Genomic DNA, 16418 nt, shown 5'->3' on the forward strand with positions numbered 1-16418 from the left:
GTATTCTGTTACTATGGCTCTTCCAGGTTCAATACTTTTCCGTCCCCACAGAGGCAGTTTCTGTAGTGTAGTGGTTATCACAATCGCCTAACACGCAAAAGGTCCCCAGTTTGAAAGTGGGCAGAAACATACTTTTACTTTCAATACTTTTCCATCCCCGCAGAGGCAGTTTCTGTAATGTAGTGGTTATCACATTCGCCTAACACGCGAAAGGTCCCCAGTTTGAAACTGGGCAGAAACTTTTTTTTAATTTATGATCTTATGATTTTTCTGTTACTATTAGCAGAAAAAATATTTTTGAAAGCCCATATGCAAATTGCACTTCCAAGTTTAATTCTTTTCAGTTCTCCAAGAGTCTGTTTCTGTAGTGTAGTGGTTATCACGTTCATCTAATATGCGAAAGGTCCTCAGTTAGAAAGTTGGCAGAAACATACTTTTACTTTATGATTTTTTGAGGATTCTGTTACTATGGGTTTACCAGGTTCAATATTTTTCCATCCCTGCAGAGGCAGTTTCTGTAGTATAGTGGTTGTCACGTTCGCCTCACACGCGAAAGGTCCCCTGTTTGAAACTGGGCAGAAATTTATTTTTTATTCAGGATTTTAATATTACTATTAGTAGAAAAAATAATTTTGGAAGCCCATATGTAAATTGCACTTCCAAGTATAATTCTTTTCTGTTCCCCAAGATGCAGTTAGTGTAGTGTAGTGGTTATCACATTCATCTCATATGCGAAAGGTCCTCAGTTAGAAAGTGGGCAGAAACATACTTTTACTTTATGATTTTAAGAGTATTCTGTTACTATGGCTCTTCCAGGTGCAATACTTTTTCGTCCTCGCAGAGGTAGTTTCTGTAGTGTAGTGGTTATCACGTTCGCCTCACACGCGAAAGGTCCCCAGTTCGAAACTGGGCAGAAATATACTTTTATGTTATGATTTTAAGAGTATTCTGTTACTATTTCTCTTCCAGGTGCAATACTTTTCCGTCCTCGCAGAGGCAGTTTCTGTAGTGTAGTGGTAGTCACGTTTGCCTCACACGCAAAAGGTCCCCAGTTCGAAACTGGGCAAAAACATACTTTTACGTTATGATTTTAAGAGTATTCTGTTACTATGGCTCTTCCAGGTTCAATACTTTCCGTCCCCACAGAGGCAGTTTCTGTAGTGTAGTGGTTATCACATTCGCCTAACACACAAAAGGTCCCCAGTTTGAAAGTGGGCAAAAACATACTTCTACTTTATGATTTTATGAGGATTCTGTTACTATGGGTCTTCCAGGTTCAATACTTTTCCACCTTCAAAGATGCAGTTTCTGTAGTGTAGTGGTTATCACATTCGCCTAACACGCGAAAGGTCCCCAGTTTGAAAGTGGGCAAAAACATACTTTTACTTTATGATTTTATGAGGATTCTGTTACTATGGGTCTTCCGGGTTCAATACTTTTCCGTCTTCGCAGAAGCAGTTTCTGTAGTGTAGTGGTTATCACGTTCGCGTCACACGCGAAAGGTCCCCTGTTCGAAACTGGGCAGAAACATTCTTTTACGTTATGATTTTAATTCTGTTACTATGGCTCTTCCAGGTGCAATACTTTTCCATTTTTGCAGAGGCAGTTTCTGTAGTGTAGTGGTTATCACGTTCGCCTCACCCGCGTAAGGTCCCCAGTTCGAAACGGGGCAGAAACATACTTTTACGTTATGATTTTAAGAGTATTCTGTTACTATGGCTCTTCCAGGTTCAATACTTTTCCGTACCCACAAAGACAGTTTCTGTAGTGTAGTGGTAATCACATTCGCCTCAGACACGAAAGGTCCCCAGTTTGAAAGTGTGCAGAAACTTACTTTTACTTTATGATTTTATGAGGATACTGTTACTATGGGTCTTCCAGGTTCAATACTTTTCCATCCCCGCAGAGGCAGTTTCTGTAGTGTAGTGGTTATCACGTTCACCTCACACGCGAAAAGTCCCCAGTTCGAAACTGGGCAGAAACATACTTTTACGTTATGATTTTAAGAGTATTCTGTTACTATGGCTCTTCCAGGTGCAATACTTTTCCGTCCCCACAGAGGCAGTTTCTGTAGTGTAGTGGTTATCACGTTCGCCTCACACGCGAAAGGTCCCCAGTTTGAAAGTGGGCAGAAACATTCTTTTACTTTCAATACTTTTCCATCCACGCAGAGACAGTTTCTGTATTGTAGTGGTTATCACGTTCGCCTCACACGCGAAAGGTTCCCTGTTCGAAACTGGGCAGAAACATTCTTTTACGTTATGATTTTAATTCTGTTACTATGGCTCTTCCAGGTGCAATACTTTTCCGTTTTTGCAGAGGCAGTTGCTGTAGTGTAGTGATTATCACGTTCGCCTCACCCGCGAAAGGTCCCCAGTTTGAAAGTGGGCAGAAACATACTTTTATTTCATGATTTTATGATGATACTGTTACTATGGGTATTCCAGGTTCAATACTTTTCCATCCCCGCAGAGGCAGTTTCTGTAGTGTAGTGGTTATCACGTTTGCCTCACACGCGAAAAGTCCCCAGTTTGAAACAGGGCAGAAACATACTTTTACGTTATGATTTTAAGAGTATTCTGTTACTATGGCTCTTCCAGGTGCAATACTTTTCCGTCCCCACAGAGGCAGTTTCTGTAATGTAGTGTCTATCACATTCGCCTAACACGCGAAAGGTCCCCAGTTTGAAAGTGGGCAAAAACATACTTTTACTTTATGATTTTATGAGGATTCTTTTACTATGGGTCTTCCATGTTCAATACTTTTCTGTCCCCGCAGAGGCAGTTTCTGTAGTGTAGAGGTTATCACGTTCGCCTAACACGCAAAAAGTTCCCAGTTTGAAACTGGGCAGAAAATTTCTTTTTATTTAGGATTTTTCTGTTACAATTAGCAGAAAAAATATTTTTGAAAGCCCATATGCAAATTGCACTTCCAGGTTTAATTCTTTTCCATTCCCCAAGAGGCAGTTTCTGTAGTGTAGTGGTTATCACGTTCATCTCATATGCGAAAGATAATCAGTTTGAAAGTGGGGCAGAAAAAGACTTTTTCATTATGATTTTAAGAGTATTCTGTTACAATGGCTCTTCCAGGTTCAATACTTTGCCACTCCACAAGAGGCTGTTTCTGTAGTGTAGTGGTTATCACGTTCATCTCATATGCGAAAGGTCCTCAGTTTGAAAGTGGGCAGAAACATACTTTTACTTTATGATTTTTTGAGGATTCTGTTACTATGGATCTTCCAGGATCAATATTTTTGCGTCCCTGCAGAGGCAGTTTCTGTAGTGTAGTGGTTATCACGTTCGCCTCACACACGAAAGGTCCCCAGTTCAAAACTGGGCAGAAATATACTTTTACGTTATGATTTTAATAGTATTCTGTTACTATGGCTCTTCCAGGTTCAATACTTTTCCGTCCCCACAGATACACTTTCAGTAGTGTAGTGGTTATCACAATCGCCTAACACGCGAAAGGTCCGCAGTTTGAAAGTGGGCAGAAACATACTTTTACTTTCAATACTTTTCCGTCCCCGCAGTGGCAGTTTCTGTGGTGTAGTGGTTATCGCGTTCGCCTAACAAGCGAAAGGTCCCCAGTTTGAAACTGGACAGAAACTTTTTTTTTATTTATGATTTTAGGATTTTTCTGTTACTATTAGCAGAAAAAATATTTTTAAAAACCCATATGCAAATTGCACTTCCGAGTTAAATTTTTTTCAGTTCTCCAAGAGGCAGTTTTTGTAGTGTAGTGGTTATCGTATTCATCTCATATGCGAAAGGTCCTCAGTTTGAAAGTAGGCAGAAACATACTTTAACTTTATGATTTTATTAGTATTCTGTTACTATGGCTCTTCCAGTTTCAATACTTTTCCGTTGGCACAGACGCAGTTTCTGTAGTGTAGTGGTTATCACGTTCGCCTAACACGCAAAAAGTTCCCAGTTTGAAACTGGGCAGAAAATTTCATTTTATTTAGGATTTTTCTGTTACTATTAGCAGAAAAAATATTTTTGAAAGCCCATATGCAAATTGGACTTCCAGGCTTAATTCTTTTCCATTCCCCATGAGGCAGTTTCTATAGTGTAGTGGTTATCACGTTCATTTCATATGCGAAAGATCCTCAGTTTGAAAGTGGGGCAGAAACATACTTTTACATTATGATTTTAAGAGTATTCTGTTACTATGGCTCTTCCAGGTTCAATACTTTGCCACTCCAAAGGCTGTTTCTGTAGTGTAGTGGTTATCACGTTCATCTCATATGCGAAAGGTCCTCAGTTTGAAAGTGGGCAGAAATATACTTTTACTTTATAATTTTTTGAGGATTCTGTTACTATGGGTCTTCCAGGTTCAATATTTTTCCATCCCTGCAGAGGCAGTTTCTGTAGTGAAGTGGTTATCAGGTTTGCCTCACACGCGAAAGGTCTCCAGTTCGAAACTGGGCAGAAACATACTTTTACGGTATGATTTTAAGAGTATTCTGTTACTATGGCTCTTCCAGGTTCAATACTTTTCCGTCCCCACAGAGGCAGTTTCTGTAGTGTAGTGGTTATCACATTCGCCTAACACACAAAACGTACCCAGTTTGAAAGTGGGCAAAAACATACTTTTACTTTATGATTTTATGAGGATTCTATTACTATGGGTCTTCCAGGTTCAATACTTTTCCGTCCCCAAAGATGCAGTTTCTGTAGTGTAGTGGTTATCACATTTGAGTAACACGCGAAAGATCCCCAGTTCGAAACTGGGCAGAAACATTTTTTTTATTTATGATATTAGGATTTTTCTGTTACTATTAGCAGAAAAAATATTTTTGAAAGCCCATAAGCAAATTGCACATCCAGGTTTAATTCTTTTCCGTTCCCCAAGAGGCAGTTTCTGTAGTGTAGTGGTTATCACATTCATCTCATATGCGAAAGATCCTCAGTTTGAAAGTGGGCAGAAACATACTTTTACATTATGATTTTAAGAGTATTCTATAACTATTGGTCTTCCAGGTTCAATACTTTGCCACTCCACAAGAGGCTGTTTCTGTAGTGTAGTGGTTATTACGTTCGCCTCACACGCGAAAGGTCCCCTGTTTGAAAATGGTCGGAAACTTACTTTTACTTTATGATTTTAAGAGTATTCTGTTACTATGGCTCTTCCTGGTTCAATACTTTTCTAACCCCACAGAGGCAGTTTCTGTAGAGTAGTGGTTATCACGTTCGCCTTACACGTGAAAGGTCCCCAGTTTGAAACTGGGCAGAATTTTTTTTTTTATTTTGGATTTTTCAGTTACTATTAGCAGAAAAAATATTTTTGAAAGCCCTCATGCAAATTGCACATCCAAGTTTAATTCTTTTCCTTTCCCCAAGAGGCAGTTTTTGTAGTGTAGTGGTTATCACCTTCATCTCATATGCGAAAGGTCCTCAGTTTGAAAGTGGGCAGAAACATACTTTTACTTTATGATTTTATGAGGATTCTGTTACTATGGGTCTTCCAGGTTCAATATTTTTCCATCTGCAAAGGTGCAGTTTCTGTAGTGTAGTGGTTATCACATTCATCTCATATGCGAAAGGTCCTCAATTTAAAAGTTGGCAGAAACATACTTTTACTTTATGACTTTATGAGGATTCTGTTACTATGGGTCTTCGAGGTTCAATACTTTTCCGCCCTCGCAGAGGTAATTTCTGTAGTGTAATAGTTATCACATTCGTCTCACACGCGAAAGGTCTCCAGTTCGAAACTGGGCAGAAACGTACTTTTATGTTATTATTTTAAGAGTATTCTGTTACTATGGCTCTTCCAGGTGCAATACTTTTCCGTCCCTGCAGAGGCAGTTTCTGTAGTGTAGTGGTTATCACATTCGCCTCACACATGAAAGGTCCCCAGTTCGAAGCGGGCAGAAACATACTTTTACATTATGATTTTAAGAGTATTCTGTTACTATGGCTCTTCCAGGTTCAATACTTTTCCATACCCACAGAGGCAGTTTCTGTAGTGTAGTGGTTATCACATTCGCCTCAGACGCGAAAGGTCCCCAGTTTGAAACTGGGCAGAAACATTCCTTTACGTTATGATTTTAAGAGAATTCTGTTACTATGGCTCTTCCAGGTTCAATACTTTTCCGTCCCCACAGAGGCAGTTTCTGTAGTGTAGTGGTTATCACAATCGCCTAACACGCAAAAGGTCCCCAGTTTGAAAGTGGGCAGAAACATACTTTTACTTTCAATACTTTTCCATCCCCGCAGAGGCAGTTTCTGTAATGTAGTGGTTATCACATTCGCCTAACACGCGAAAGGTCCCCAGTTTGAAACTGGGCAGAAACTTTTTTTTAATTTATGATCTTATGATTTTTCTGTTACTATTAGCAGAAAAAATATTTTTGAAAGCCCATATGCAAATTGCACTTCCGAGTTTAATTCTTTTCAGTTCTCCAAGAGTCTGTTTCTGTAGTGTAGTGGTTATCACGTTCATCTAATATGCGAAAGGTCCTCAGTTAGAAAGTTGGCAGAAACATACTTTTACTTTATGATTTTTTGAGGATTCTGTTACTATGGGTTTACCAGGTTCAATATTTTTCCATCCCTGCAGAGGCAGTTTCTGTAGTATAGTGGTTGTCACGTTTGCCTCACACGCGAAAGGTCCCCTGTTTGAAACTGGGCAGAAATTTATTTTTTATTCAGGATTTTAATATTACTATTAGTAGAAAAAATAATTTTGGAAGCCCATATGTAAATTGCACTTCCAAGTATAATTCTTTTCTGTTCCCCAAGATGCAGTTAGTGTAGTGTAGTGGTTATCACATTCATCTCATATGCGAAAGGTCCTCAGTTAGAAAGTGGGCAGAAACATACTTTTACTTTATGATTTTAAGAGTATTCTGTTACTATGGCTCTTCCAGGTGCAATACTTTTTCGTCCTCGCAGAGGTAGTTTCTGTAGTGTAGTGGTTATCACGTTCGCCTCACACGCGAAAGGTCCCCAGTTCGAAACTGGGCAGAAATATACTTTTATGTTATGATTTTAAGAGTATTCTGTTACTATTTCTCTTCCAGGTGCAATACTTTTCCGTCCTCGCAGAGGCAGTTTCTGTAGTGTAGTGGTAGTCACGTTTGCCTCACACGCAAAAGGTCCCCAGTTCGAAACTGGGCAAAAACATACTTTTACGTTATGATTTTAAGAGTATTCTGTTACTATGGCTCTTCCAGGTTCAATACTTTCCATCCCCACAGAGGCAGTTTCTGTAGTGTAGTGGTTATCACATTCGCCTAACACACAAAAGGTCCCCAGTTTGAAAGTGGGCAAAAACATACTTCTACTTTATGATTTTATGAGGATTCTGTTACTATGGGTCTTCCAGGTTCAATACTTTTCCACCTTCAAAGATGCAGTTTCTGTAGTGTAGTGGTTATCACATTCGCCTAACACGCGAAAGGTCCCCAGTTTGAAAGTGGGCAAAAACATACTTTTACTTTATGATTTTATGAGGATTCTGTTACTATGGGTCTTCCGGGTTCAATACTTTTCCGTCTTCGCAGAAGCAGTTTCTGTAGTGTAGTGGTTATCACGTTCGCGTCACACGCGAAAGGTCCCCTGTTCGAAACTGGGCAGAAACATTCTTTTACGTTATGATTTTAATTCTGTTACTATGGCTCTTCCAGGTGCAATACTTTTCCATTTTTGCAGAGGCAGTTTCTGTAGTGTAGTGGTTATCACGTTCGCCTCACCCGCGTAAGGTCCCCAGTTCGAAACGGGGCAGAAACATACTTTTACGTTATGATTTTAAGAGTATTCTGTTACTATGGCTCTTCCAGGTTCAATACTTTTCCGTACCCACAAAGACAGTTTCTGTAGTGTAGTGGTAATCACATTCGCCTCAGACACGAAAGGTCCCCAGTTTGAAAGTGTGCAGAAACATACTTTTACTTTATGATTTTATGAGGATACTGTTACTATGGGTCTTCCAGGTTCAATACTTTTCCATCCCCGCAGAGGCAGTTTCTGTAGTGTAGTGGTTATCACGTTCACCTCACACGCGAAAAGTCCCCAGTTCGAAACTGGGCAGAAACATACTTTTACGTTATGATTTTAAGAGTATTCTGTTACTATGGCTCTTCCAGGTGCAATACTTTTCCGTCCCCACAGAGGCAGTTTCTGTAGTGTAGTGGTTATCACGTTCGCCTCACACGCGAAAGGTCCCCAGTTTGAAAGTGGGCAGAAACATTCTTTTACTTTCAATACTTTTCCATCCACGCAGAGACAGTTTCTGTATTGTAGTGGTTATCACGTTCGCCTCACACGCGAAAGGTTCCCTGTTCGAAACTGGGCAGAAACATTCTTTTACGTTATGATTTTAATTCTGTTACTATGGCTCTTCCAGGTGCAATACTTTTCCGTTTTTGCAGAGGCAGTTGCTGTAGTGTAGTGATTATCACGTTCGCCTCACCCGCGAAAGGTCCCCAGTTTGAAAGTGGGCAGAAACATACTTTTATTTCATGATTTTATGATGATACTGTTACTATGGGTATTCCAGGTTCAATACTTTTCCATCCCCGCAGAGGCAGTTTCTGTAGTGTAGTGGTTATCACGTTTGCCTCACACGCGAAAAGTCCCCAGTTTGAAACAGGGCAGAAACATACTTTTACGTTATGATTTTAAGAGTATTCTGTTACTATGGCTCTTCCAGGTGCAATACTTTTCCGTCCCCACAGAGGCAGTTTCTGTATTGTAGTGTCTATCACATTCGCCTAACACGCGAAAGGTCCCCAGTTTGAAAGTGGGCAAAAACATACTTTTACTTTATGATTTTATGAGGATTCTTTTACTATGGGTCTTCCATGTTCAATACTTTTCTGTCCCCGCAGAGGCAGTTTCTGTAGTGTAGTGGTTATCACGTTTGCCTAACACGCGAAAGGTCCCCAGTTCAAAACTGGCCAGAAACATTTTTATTATTTATGATTTTAGGATTTTTCTGTTACTAGTAGCAGAAAAAATATTTTTGAAAGCCCATATGCAAATTGCACTTCCAAGTTTAACTCTTTTCCGTTCCCCAAGAGGCAGTTTTTGTAGTGTAGTGGTTATCACATTCATCTCATATGCGAAAGGTCCTCAATTTGAAAGTAGGCAGAAACATACTTTTACTTTATGATTTTATTAGTATTCTGTTACTATGGCTCTTCCAGGTTCAATACTTTTCCGTCCCCACAGAGGCAGTTTCTGTAGTGTAGTTGTTATCACGATCGCCTAACACGCGAAAGGTCCCCAGTTTGAAAGTTGGCAGAAACATACTTTTACTTTCAATACTTTTCCGTACCCGCAGAGGCAGTCTCTGTAGTGTAGTGGTTATCACGTTCGCCTAACACGCGAAAGGTCCCCAGTTTGAAGCTGGGCAGAAACTTTTTTTTTATTTATGATTTTAGGATTTTTCTGTTACTATTAGCAGAAAAAATATTTTTGAAAGCCCATATGCAAATTGCACTTCCGAGTTTAATTCTTTTCAGTTCTCCAAGAGTCTGTTTCTGTAGTGTAGTGGTTATCACGTTCATCTAATATGCGAAAGGTCCTCAGTTAGAAAGTTGGCAGAAACATACTTTTACTTTATGATTTTTTGAGGATTCTGTTACTATGGGTTTACCAGGTTCAATATTTTTCCATCCCTGCAGAGGCAGTTTCTGTAGTATAGTGGTTGTCACGTTCGCCTCACACGCGAAAGGTCCCCTGTTTGAAACTGGGCAGAAATTTATTTTTTATTCAGGATTTTAATATTACTATTAGTAGAAAAAATAATTTTGGAAGCCCATATGTAAATTGCACTTCCAAGTTTAATTCTTTTCTGTTCCCCAAGATGCAGTTAGTGTAGTGTAGTGGTTATCACATTCATCTCATATGCGAAAGGTCCTCAGTTTGAAAGTGGGCAGAAACATACTTTTACTTTATGATTTTAAGAGTATTCTGTTACTATGGCTCTTCCAGGTGCAATACTTTTTCGTCCTCGCAGAGGTAGTTTCTGTAGTGTAGTGGTTATCACGTTCGCCTCACACGCGAAAGGTCCCCAGTTCGAAACTGGGCAGAAATATACTTTTATGTTATGATTTTAAGAGTATTCTGTTACTATTTCTCTTCCAGGTGCAATACTTTTCCATCCTCGCAGAGGCATTTTCTGTAGTGTAGTGGTAGGCACGTTTGCCTCACACGCAAAAGGTCCCCAGTTCGAAACTGGGCAAAAACATACTTTTACGTTATGATTTTAAGAGTATTCTGTTACTATGGCTCTTCCAGGTTCAATAATTTCCGTCCCCACAGAGGCAGTTTCTGTAGTGTAGTGGTTATCACATTCACCTAACACACAAAAGGTCCCCAGTTTGAAAGTGGGCAAAAACATACTTCTACTTTATGATTTTATGAGGATTCTGTTACTATGGGTCTTCCAGGTTCAATACTTTTCCACCTTCAAAGATGCAGTTTCTGTAGTGTAGTGGTTATCACATTCGCCTAACACGCGAAAGGTCCCCAGTTTGAAAGTGGGCAAAAACATACTTTTACTTTATGATTTTATGAGGTTTCTGTTACTATGGGTCTTCCGGGTTCAATACTTTTCCGTCTTCGCAGAAGCAGTTTCTGTAGTGTAGTGGTTATCACGTTCGCCTCACACGCGAAAGGTCCCCAGTTCGAAACTGGGCAGAAACATTCTTTTACGTTATGATTTTAATTCTGTTACTATGGCTCTTCCAGGTGCAATACTTTTCCATTTTTGCAGAGGCAGTTTCTGTAGTGTAGTGGTTATCACGTTCGCCTCACCCGCGTAAGGTCCCCAGTTCGAAACGGGGCAGAAACATACTTTTACGTTATGATTTTAAGAGTATTCTGTTACTATGGCTCTTCCAGGTTCAATACTTTTCCGTACCCACAAAGACAGTTTCTGTAGTGTAGTGGTAATCACATTCGCCTCAGACACGAAAGGTCCCCAGTTTGAAAGTGTGCAGAAACATACTTTTACTTTATGATTTTATGAGGATACTGTTACTATGGGTCTTCCAGGTTCAATACTTTTCCATCCCCGCAGAGGCAGTTTCTGTAGTGTAGTGGTTATCACGTTCGCCTCACACGCGAAAAGTCCCCAATTCGAAACTGGGCAGAAACATACTTTTACGTTATGATTTTAAGAGTATTCTGTTACTATGGCTCTTCCAGGTGCAATACTTTTCCGTCCCCACAGAGGCAGTTTCTGTAGTGCAGTGGTTATCACATTCGCCTAACACGCGAAAGGTCCCCAGTTTGAAAGTGGGCAAAAACATACTTTTACTTTATGATTTTATGAGGATTCTTTTACTATGGGTCTTCCATGTTCAATACTTTTCTGTCCCCGCAGAGGCAGTTTCTGTAGTGTAGTGGTTATCACATTTGCCTAACACGCGAAAGGTCCCCAGTTCAAAACTGGCCAGAAACATTTTTATTATTTATGATTTTAGGATTTTTCTGTTACTAGTAGCAGAAAAAATATTTTTGAAAGCCCATATGCAAATTGCACTTCCAAGTTTAACTCTTTTCCGTTCCCCAAGAGGCAGTTTTTGTAGTGTAGTGGTTATCACATTCATCTCATATGCGAAAGGTCCTCAATTTGAAAGTAGGCAGAAACATACTTTTACTTTATGATTTTATTAGTATTCTGTTACTATGGCTCTTCCAGGTTCAATACTTTTCCGTCCCCACAGAGGCAGTTTCTGTAGTGTAGTTGTTATCACGATCGCCTAACACGCGAATGGTCCCCAGTTTGAAAGTTGGCAGAAACATACTTTTACTTTCAATACTTTTCCGTACCCGCAGAGGCAGTCTCTGTAGTGTAGTGGTTATCACGTTCGCCTAACACGCGAAAGGTCCCCAGTTTGAAGCTGGGCAGAAACTTTTTTTTTATTTATGATTTTAGGATTTTTCTGTTACTATTAGCAGAAAAAATATTTTTGAAAGCCCATATGCAAATTGCACTTCCGAGTTTAATTCTTTTCAGTTCTCCAAGAGGCAGTTTTTGTAGTGTAGTGGTTATCATATTCATCTCATATGCGAAAGGTCCTCAGTTTGAAAGTAGGCAGAAATATACTTTAACATTATGATTTTATTAGTATTCTGTTACTATGGCTCTTCCAGGTTCAATACTTTTCCGTTGGCACAGACGCAGTTTCTGTAGTGTAGTGGTTATCACGTTCGCCTAACACTCAAAAAGTTCCCAGTTTGAAACTGGGCTGAAAATTTCATTTTATTTAGGATTTTTCTGTTACTATTAGCAGAAAAAATATTTTTGAAAGCCCATATGCAAATTGCACTTCCAGGTTTAATTCTTTTCCATTCCCCAAGAGGCAGTTTCTGTAGTGTAGTGGTTATCACGTTCATCTCATATGCGAAAGATCCTCAGTTTGAAAGTGGGGCAGAAACATACTTTTAAATAATGATTTAAAGTGTATTCTGTTACTATGGCTCTTCCAGGTTCAATACTTTGCCACTCCACAAGAGGCTGTTTCTGTAGTGTAGTGGTTATCACATTCATCTCATATGCGAAAGGTCCTCAGTTTGAAAGTAGGCAGAAACATACTTTTACGTTATGATTTTAAGAGTATTCTGTTACTATGGCTCTTCCAGGTTCAATACTTTTCCGTCTTCGCAGAAGCAGTTTCTGTAGTGTAGTGGTTATCACGTTCGCCTCACACGCGAAAGGTCCCCAGTTCGAAACTGGGCAGAAACATTCTTTTACGTTATGATTTTAATTCTGTTACTATGGCTCTTCCAGGTGCAATACTTTTCCATTTTTGCAGAGGCAGTTTCTGTAGTGTAGTGGTTATCACGTTCGCCTCACCCGCGTAAGGTCCCCAGTTCGAAACGGGGCAGAAACATACTTTTACGTTATGATTTTAAGAGTATTCTGTTACTATGGCTCTTCCAGGTTCAATACTTTTCCGTACCCACAAAGACAGTTTCTGTAGTGTAGTGGTAATCACATTCGCCTCAGACACGAAAGGTCCCCAGTTTGAAAGTGTGCAGAAACATACTTTTACTTTATGATTTTATGAGGATACTGTTACTATGGGTCTTCCAGGTTCAATACTTTTCCATCCCCGCAGAGGCAGTTTCTGTAGTGTAGTGGTTATCACGTTCGCCTCACACGCGAAAAGTCCCCAATTCGAAACTGGGCAGAAACATACTTTTACGTTATGATTTTAAGAGTATTCTGTTACTATGGCTCTTCCAGGTGCAATACTTTTCCGTCCCCACAGAGGCAGTTTCTGTAGTGCAGTGGTTATCACATTCGCCTAACACGCGAAAGGTCCCCAGTTTGAAAGTGGGCAAAAACATACTTTTACTTTATGATTTTATGAGGATTCTTTTACTATGGGTCTTCCATGTTCAATACTTTTCTGTCCCCGCAGAGGCAGTTTCTGTAGTGTAGTGGTTATCACATTTGCCTAACACGCGAAAGGTCCCCAGTTCAAAACTGGCCAGAAACATTTTTATTATTTATGATTTTAGGATTTTTCTGTTACTAGTAGCAGAAAAAATATTTTTGAAAGCCCATATGCAAATTGCACTTCCAAGTTTAACTCTTTTCCGTTCCCCAAGAGGCAGTTTTTGTAGTGTAGTGGTTATCACATTCATCTCATATGCGAAAGGTCCTCAATTTGAAAGTAGGCAGAAACATTCTTTTACTTTATGATTTTATTAGTATTCTGTTACTATGGCTCTTCCAGGTTCAATACTTTTCCCTCCCCACAGAGGCAGTTTCTGTAGTGTAGTTGTTATCACGATCGCCTAACACGCGAATGGTCCCCAGTTTGAAAGTTGGCAGAAACATACTTTTACTTTCAATACTTTTCCGTACCCGCAGAGGCAGTCTCTGTAGTGTAGTGGTTATCACGTTCGCCTAACACGCGAAAGGTCCCCAGTTTGAAGCTGGGCAGAAACTTTTTTTTTATTTATGATTTTAGGATTTTTCTGTTACTATTAGCAGAAAAAATATTTTTGAAAGCCCATATGCAAATTGCACTTCCGAGTTTAATTCTTTTCAGTTCTCCAAGAGGCAGTTTTTGTAGTGTAGTGGTTATCATATTCATCTCATATGCGAAAGGTCCTCAGTTTGAAAGTAGGCAGAAATATACTTTAACATTATGATTTTATTAGTATTCTGTTACTATGGCTCTTCCAGGTTCAATACTTTTCCGTTGGCACAGACGCAGTTTCTGTAGTGTAGTGGTTATCACGTTCGCCTAACACTCAAAAAGTTCCCAGTTTGAAACTGGGCTGAAAATTTCATTTTATTTAGGATTTTTCTGTTACTATTAGCAGAAAAAATATTTTTGAAAGCCCATATGCAAATTGCACTTCCAGGTTTAATTCTTTTCCATTCCCCAAGAGGCAGTTTCTGTAGTGTAGTGGTTATCACGTTCATCTCATATGCGAAAGATCCTCAGTTTGAAAGTGGGGCAGAAACATACTTTTACATAATGATTTAAAGTGTATTCTGTTACTATGGCTCTTCCAGGTTCAATACTTTGCCACTCCACAAGAGGCTGTTTCTGTAGTGTAGTGGTTATCACATTCATCTCATATGCGAAAGGTCCTCAGTTTGAAAGTAGGAAGAAACATACTTTTACGTTATGATTTTAAGAGTATTCTGTTACTATGGCTCTTCCAGGTTCAATACTTTTCCGTCTTTGCAGAAGCAGTTTCTGTAGTGTAGTGGTTATCACATTTGCCTCACACGCGAAAGGTCCCCTGTTCGAAACTGCGCAGAAACATTCTTTTATGTTATGATTTTAATTCTGTTACTATGGCTCTTCCAGGTTCAATACTTTGCCACTCCACGAGAGGCTGTTTCTGTAGTGTAGTGGTTATCACGTTCGCCTAACACGCGAAAGGTCCCCTGTTTGAAACTGGGCAGAAATTTATTTTTTATTCAGGATTTTTCTGTTACTATTAGTAGAAAAAATAATTTTGGAAGCCAATATGCAAATTGCACTTCCAAGTTTAATTCTTTTCCGTTCCCCAAGAGGCAGTTATTGTAGTGTAGTGGTTATCACATTCATCTCATATGCGAAAGGTCCTCAGTTTGAAAGTGGGCAGAAACATACTTTTACTTTATGATTTTATGAGGATTCTGTTACTATGGGTCTTCCAGATTCAATACTTTTCCGTCCTCGCAGAGGTAGTTTCTGTAGTGTAGTGGTTATCACGTTCGCCTCACACGCGAAAAGTCCCCAGTTCGAAACTGGGGAGAAACATACTTTTATGTTATGATTTTAAGAGTATTCTGTTACTATGGCTCTTCCAGGTACAATACTTTTCCGTCCTCGCAGAGGCAGTTTCTGTAGTGTAGTGGTTATAATGTTTGCCTCACACGCAAAAGGTCTCCAGTTCGAAACTGGGCGGAAACAAACTTTTACGTTATGATTTTAAGAGTATTCTGTTACTATGGCTCTTCCAGGTTCAATACTTTCCGTCCCCACAGAGGCAGTTTCTGTAGTGTAGTGGTTATCACATTCGCCTAACACACAAAAGGTCCCCAGTTTGAAAGTGGGCAAAAACATTCTTTTACTTTATGATTTTATGAGGCTTTTGTTACTATGGGTCTTCCAGGTTCAATACTTTTCCACCTCCAAAGATGCAGTTTCTGTAGTGTAGTGGTTATCACGTTCGTCTAACACGCGAAAGGTCCCCAGTTCGAAACTGGGCAGAAACATTTTTATTATTTATGATTTTAGGATTTTTTTGTTACTAGTAGCAGAAAAAATATTTTTGAAAGCCCATATGCAAATTGCACTTCCAAGTTTAACTCTTTTCCTTTCCCCAAGAGGCAGTTTTTGTAGTGTAGTGGTTATCACATTCATCTCATATGCGAAAGGTCCTCAGTTTGAAAGTAGGCAGAAACATACTTTTACTTTATGATTTTATTAGTATTCTGTTACTATGGCTCTTCCAGGTTCAATACTTTTCCGTCCCCACAGAGGCAGTTTCTGTAGTGTAGTGGTTATCATGTTCGCCTAACACGCGAAAGGTCCCCAGTTTGAAAGTTGGCAGAAACATACTTTTACTTTCAATACATTTCCGTACCCGCAGAGGCAGTCTCTGTAGTGTAGTGGTTATCATGTTCGCCTAACACGCGAAAGGTCCCCAGTTTGAAGCTGTGCAGAAACTTTTTTTTTATTTATGATTTTAGGATTTTTCTGTTACTATTAGCAGAAAAAATATTTTTGAAAGCCCATATGCAAATTGCACTTCCGAGTTTAATTCTTTTCCGTTCCCCAAGAGGCAGTTTCTGTAGTGTAGTGGTTATCACGTTCGCCTCACACGCGAAAAGTCCCCAGTTCGAAACTGGGCAGAAACATACTTTTACTTTATGATTTTAAGAGTATTCTGTTACTATGGCTCTTCCAGGTGCAATACTTTTCCGTCCCCACAGAGGCA

The 16418-nt window shown here is 39.6% G+C and overlaps 18 non-coding genes across 18 annotated transcripts; all 18 read left to right on the forward strand.

The window, feature by feature from the left end:
- Positions 1-846: 846 nt before the first annotated feature.
- TRNAV-CAC (transfer RNA valine (anticodon CAC)) lies at positions 847-919 on the forward strand. Its single transcript has one exon. It is a non-coding gene; the product is annotated as a tRNA-Val (tRNA).
- Positions 920-1911: 992 nt separating this feature from the next.
- TRNAV-CAC (transfer RNA valine (anticodon CAC)) lies at positions 1912-1984 on the forward strand. The gene has a single exon. It is a non-coding gene; the product is annotated as a tRNA-Val (tRNA).
- A 1553-nt stretch (positions 1985-3537) lies between these two features.
- Positions 3538-3610, forward strand: TRNAV-AAC (transfer RNA valine (anticodon AAC)). Its single transcript has one exon. It is a non-coding gene; the product is annotated as a tRNA-Val (tRNA).
- Positions 3611-5961: 2351 nt separating this feature from the next.
- On the forward strand, positions 5962-6034 carry TRNAL-CAG (transfer RNA leucine (anticodon CAG)). The gene has a single exon. It is a non-coding gene; the product is annotated as a tRNA-Leu (tRNA).
- Positions 6035-6904: 870 nt separating this feature from the next.
- TRNAV-CAC (transfer RNA valine (anticodon CAC)) lies at positions 6905-6977 on the forward strand. Its single transcript has one exon. It is a non-coding gene; the product is annotated as a tRNA-Val (tRNA).
- Positions 6978-7969: 992 nt separating this feature from the next.
- Positions 7970-8042, forward strand: TRNAV-CAC (transfer RNA valine (anticodon CAC)). Its single transcript has one exon. It is a non-coding gene; the product is annotated as a tRNA-Val (tRNA).
- A 799-nt stretch (positions 8043-8841) lies between these two features.
- TRNAV-AAC (transfer RNA valine (anticodon AAC)) lies at positions 8842-8914 on the forward strand. The gene has a single exon. It is a non-coding gene; the product is annotated as a tRNA-Val (tRNA).
- Positions 8915-9296: 382 nt separating this feature from the next.
- On the forward strand, positions 9297-9369 carry TRNAV-AAC (transfer RNA valine (anticodon AAC)). Its single transcript has one exon. It is a non-coding gene; the product is annotated as a tRNA-Val (tRNA).
- Positions 9370-9974: 605 nt separating this feature from the next.
- TRNAV-CAC (transfer RNA valine (anticodon CAC)) lies at positions 9975-10047 on the forward strand. The gene has a single exon. It is a non-coding gene; the product is annotated as a tRNA-Val (tRNA).
- Positions 10048-10585: 538 nt separating this feature from the next.
- Positions 10586-10658, forward strand: TRNAV-CAC (transfer RNA valine (anticodon CAC)). Its single transcript has one exon. It is a non-coding gene; the product is annotated as a tRNA-Val (tRNA).
- A 687-nt stretch (positions 10659-11345) lies between these two features.
- TRNAV-AAC (transfer RNA valine (anticodon AAC)) lies at positions 11346-11418 on the forward strand. Its single transcript has one exon. It is a non-coding gene; the product is annotated as a tRNA-Val (tRNA).
- A 382-nt stretch (positions 11419-11800) lies between these two features.
- Positions 11801-11873, forward strand: TRNAV-AAC (transfer RNA valine (anticodon AAC)). The gene has a single exon. It is a non-coding gene; the product is annotated as a tRNA-Val (tRNA).
- Positions 11874-12632: 759 nt separating this feature from the next.
- Positions 12633-12705, forward strand: TRNAV-CAC (transfer RNA valine (anticodon CAC)). The gene has a single exon. It is a non-coding gene; the product is annotated as a tRNA-Val (tRNA).
- Positions 12706-13392: 687 nt separating this feature from the next.
- Positions 13393-13465, forward strand: TRNAV-AAC (transfer RNA valine (anticodon AAC)). Its single transcript has one exon. It is a non-coding gene; the product is annotated as a tRNA-Val (tRNA).
- A 382-nt stretch (positions 13466-13847) lies between these two features.
- TRNAV-AAC (transfer RNA valine (anticodon AAC)) lies at positions 13848-13920 on the forward strand. The gene has a single exon. It is a non-coding gene; the product is annotated as a tRNA-Val (tRNA).
- A 1242-nt stretch (positions 13921-15162) lies between these two features.
- Positions 15163-15235, forward strand: TRNAV-CAC (transfer RNA valine (anticodon CAC)). The gene has a single exon. It is a non-coding gene; the product is annotated as a tRNA-Val (tRNA).
- A 385-nt stretch (positions 15236-15620) lies between these two features.
- Positions 15621-15693, forward strand: TRNAV-AAC (transfer RNA valine (anticodon AAC)). Its single transcript has one exon. It is a non-coding gene; the product is annotated as a tRNA-Val (tRNA).
- Positions 15694-16265: 572 nt separating this feature from the next.
- On the forward strand, positions 16266-16338 carry TRNAV-CAC (transfer RNA valine (anticodon CAC)). The gene has a single exon. It is a non-coding gene; the product is annotated as a tRNA-Val (tRNA).
- Positions 16339-16418: the final 80 nt, after the last annotated feature.

The sequence above is a fragment of the Taudactylus pleione genome, unplaced genomic scaffold, assembly GCF_031769625.1.
Source record: "Taudactylus pleione unplaced genomic scaffold, aTauple2 ptg000050l, whole genome shotgun sequence".
Taxonomy (NCBI): domain Eukaryota; kingdom Metazoa; phylum Chordata; class Amphibia; order Anura; family Myobatrachidae; genus Taudactylus; species Taudactylus pleione.